The following is a 4321-nucleotide window of genomic DNA, read 5'->3' as shown; positions in this document are numbered from 1 at the left end:
GTGGTGATTCAGATGCAGTTTTGAACTTTACCAAATCTATTATCCCAAGATTAATTACTGAATTCTGCTCCATGGCTAGGGAAAAAGAGATAAGTAACTCAGTATTACCTTCATTATAACACAGGCTTAAAGAGAAAATCTCCTGGAACCTAAAATGAATGAACCATATTTAGAGTTGATTACAAATGATAAAGGACTTTTATTTAGTCTTATGTTCTTAACATTGGAAGGCATGCCACAGAAAATTTCTAACCATAATGCCTTAATAAATGAAAACTAATGAGCTGTTAAATCACTGCTTCTCAAAAACAAGAGTGAAATATGCTTCTAAATTTTTTCTTTTGGATGTGTTTTCTCTAGCATTTTGAAATGCTTTCATTAAGCATAATTGTTTTGAGATACATCCAGGTTGTTGCATATGTTAATAGTTATTTTTTTATTACTGATATATGAAAATTTATATATCTGTATACCTACTGATAGACATTTTGTTTATTTCAAGTTTGGGGCTATTACAAATTAATCTATGCTGCATGTGTACTACAATATATTGTGGAGACATTTGTTTCCTTTACGAATGGACTGTTGGCCTGTGTTTATATCGTTACTTTTCCACTAGCAATGTATGAAAGTTCAAATTGTTTAATATCCTGGCCAACACTTGCCGTTTGCAGTCTTTGATTTTAGACATTCTAAGTGTGTTTCACAATGAGGTTTTCAGGCGTAAATCTGTAGTTATCAATAATGTTGAACATCCTTTATGTGCTTAATTGCCTCACATACATCTGCTTTAGTGAAGTATTTGTTAAAAATTTCACCTATCTTTAGTAGGTTTTTGCTTTTGTTTTTTATATTGTTGTTTTGATATTATACATTCTGAATAAAAGTCCTGTGTGAGAACTGTGAATCGAAATATGGATTTTATTACAGTTTCTGGCTTGTCTTGTCTTTCACTTAACTGTGTCTTACAAAGAGCAAATCATTTTAACTTTTATAAAGTCAAATTTATATTTTTTTCTGTTACATACCATTCATTCAGTTTCTATCTAGACATCCTAACCCAAAGCCAAAAAACTTTCCTCATATTTCATTCTAGAAGTTTTTCAAATTTTACATCCAAGTCAATAAACATTTTAAGCTAATTTTGTATATATTGTAGTTATGGACGGAAGTTATTTTTTTGTTTTGCATATAAAATTCAAAGTATCTTTTCTCCAGTATATAGACCTTACAACATTGTTGAAAAACAGTTGATTGTATATGTCTTCTCTGGACTCTCTTCAGCTCAACTGACATATTTTTCTATATTGACTCATTAATTATTTGGATTATATCACTTTATAATTAATATTAAAATCAGAACATAGAAGTTCTATACATTTTTTTTATCTTGTTAGCTATTCTAGGTCTTTTGAATTTTTAGATGAATTTTAAAACTATTTTTTCAGTTTCTAAAAAACTTATGTTAAATGTAAAAGTTAATGTTGAGAGAGTTGACTTCAGACTTTAGTTTCCAACCCAAAAAGACAGAAAATCTTCCCTTGTGTTTAGATATTTAATTTCTCTCAGCAATGTTTTATAGTTTTTAGAACAGAGGTCTTTCATATAATTTATCAGATTTATCCCTAAGTAGCTCATATTTTTTGATATTATTATAAATGATGATATTGATGCTATTTTTAAATTTTATTTTAAAAATTTTTAGTTTTTAATAAATTGAAATATAGTTAATTTTTGTATACTGATCTTGCATTGTGAAACCCTGCTAAATTCATTTATAAGTTTAGTGGTTTCTTTGTTAATTCTATTAAATTTTCTTTGTAAAAGAACCTGTAGCTCATCAATAAAGATTGTTTTTTATTTGTTTTTTAAAATTTATACATATATTTTTTCATTATTACATTGGCTAGACCTCTAAAACAATGTTGAATAAAGCGGTGAAAACAGACAGAGCCCACAGTTAGAGTTCACTCTTGGTGTTGTACATTCTGTGGGTTTGGACAAATGTCTAATCACATGTAACCATTAGCATAGAGTCATATGGAGTAGTTTCACTGCCTTAAGAATCTTCCGTGCTCCATCTGCCCATTCCTTCTTCACTCCTGGAAACCATTATGTTTTTATTGTTTTCAGAATGTCATATAGTTGAATCATACAGTATGAATACTTTTCATATTGGCTTCTTTCACTTAATAATATATATTTAAGTTTTCTCTATGTTCTTTCATGGCTTGATAACTCATTTCTTTTTAGTACTAAATAATATTTCACTGTCTGACTGTAACATAGTTTATTTATTTATTCATCTTCTAAAGAACATCTTGATTGCTTCCAGGTTCTAGTAATTGTGAATAAAGCTGTGTTGACCTGTAACAGACAGCCAGATCTTTTTCCAGCAATATGGGTTTATTGGGGAACAATGAAAAATTGCAATTTGAGACACGCTGTCTAATAGAAAGCCACACTCAAGTCCAGAAAAACAAAAGAGAGGAACCATATTTTATGGACTTCTGAGGGGCCATTTTCAATGAAGAGCCTATTGGAGGAAACTGGAAGTTCAAAGTACAGTGGCTGAATTATAGCAGTTGTTCATTGTCTAAACTGTTACTGGGCAAAGAGGAATCTTCTTTTCCTCTTGCTGAGGTAGTAAAGTAGTATCATTTCCTGTCAGAGATGTATGTTACATCTTTCCTGTTGGGGTCAGTAGGTATGTTGAATGGCCCATGTGGGCGAGTTACATCTATCTTGTTGGGGTCAGTAGGTATGTTGAATGGCCCATGCACGCGAGTTTTCTTTCCTAGCTTTCAGACTCCAGATTAAATGAAATTTCTGTTTATTAATTTTCACAGCTACTATAAACATCTGTGTGCAAGTTTTTGTATAGACAAAAAATTTCAAATCCTCTGGGTAAATACCAAGGAGCAAAATTGCTGGATTATATTGAAAGCGTGTCTAGTTTTGTAAGAAACTACCAAACTATATCCCAAAGTGGCTGTTCCATTTTGCATTACCACTAACAACGAAAAAGAGCTCCGCATCCTCACCAGCATTTCTTGTTGTAAGTATTCTGGTTTTGATCCATTCTAATAGGTATGTAGTGGTATCTTGTTGTTTTAATTTGCATTTTCTTGATGACATATGATATGGAGCATCATTTTATATGCCTATTTGCCATCTGTATCTTCTTTGATGAGTTGTCTGTTAAAATCTTTGGTCCATTTTTTAATTGGGTTGTTTTCTTATTGTTGAGTTTTAAGAGTTTTTTGCATAATTTGCATAACAACCCTTTATCAGATACGTCTTTTGCAAAGATTTTCTCTCAGTCTGTGGCTTGTCTTCTCACTCTCTTTACACTGTCTTTCACCGAGCAAAAAAAAAAAAAAAAAATTAATTTTGATTAAGTCCAGATAATCAATTATTTATTTCCTGGATTGTGTCTTCAATGCCGTACCTAAAAAATCATCACCTAACCTAAGATCACCTAGAGTTTCTCCAGTGTTTTCTTATAGAAGTTTTATAGTCTATCCTCTATATTTAGGTCTGTGATCCATTTTGAGTTAATATTTGTGAAGAATATAAAGTTTGTGTCTAGATTAATTTTATTTGCATGTGGATATCAAATTGTTCCAACCTCATTTGTTGCTGAAAGTTTTTCATCGATGCTCTGTATCAGTTTAGGGAAGTTCATGTCTATTTTATGTTTGCTAAAAGCTTTTATCAGGAGTGGAATTGGTATTGTGTAAAGCCTTTAAAGAAAATTGAAATGATCATAAGGTTTTTTTAAATCTAGTCAGTTAAAATTGTGAATTACATTGACTAATTTTAAATAAAGTATTTTTGAATTTTAAAAACTTATTACAGAAAAGTTGCAAAGACATCAAGGAGGGTTCTTGACTTTGATTTATTATTACTTCTTGTTGCATTTCCAAATGCTATCACTTTAAGTAGAGCAGACATATTTAAAGACCTTTTCAAATTGGTCTGTTGACTGTTTCAGTAAAACTTAAGTTTCCCTGTTTGTGGAGTTTCTTATCTGTCTTCAAACACTGTTGATTCTCGATTTCGTTCTGACCTACAGTAGCAGAACCACTTGATTTTTAAATATCTGGTGATCTTGCTAAATGTTCTAAATATACTGTTGGGTTGGCTATTGTGATTCAATATCTTGCTCTGTGATTTGAGAAGCACTACACTTTTGGGATTTGCCAGTTATTACCTGCCCTAACCTTTTTTTCTGACCATAACACTAACATATACTGCCATAGAAGGGCAGTGCTTAATCACCATTTCTGACTGCTATCAGAAGTTTTGGTGACAGCAT

Source organism: Pteropus vampyrus, unplaced genomic scaffold, assembly GCF_000151845.1.
Source record: "Pteropus vampyrus isolate Shadow unplaced genomic scaffold, Pvam_2.0 Scaffold2, whole genome shotgun sequence".
NCBI lineage: Eukaryota > Metazoa > Chordata > Mammalia > Chiroptera > Pteropodidae > Pteropus > Pteropus vampyrus.
The sequence above is the reverse complement of the archived record's forward strand: the minus strand, read 5'-3'. Positions refer to the sequence as shown.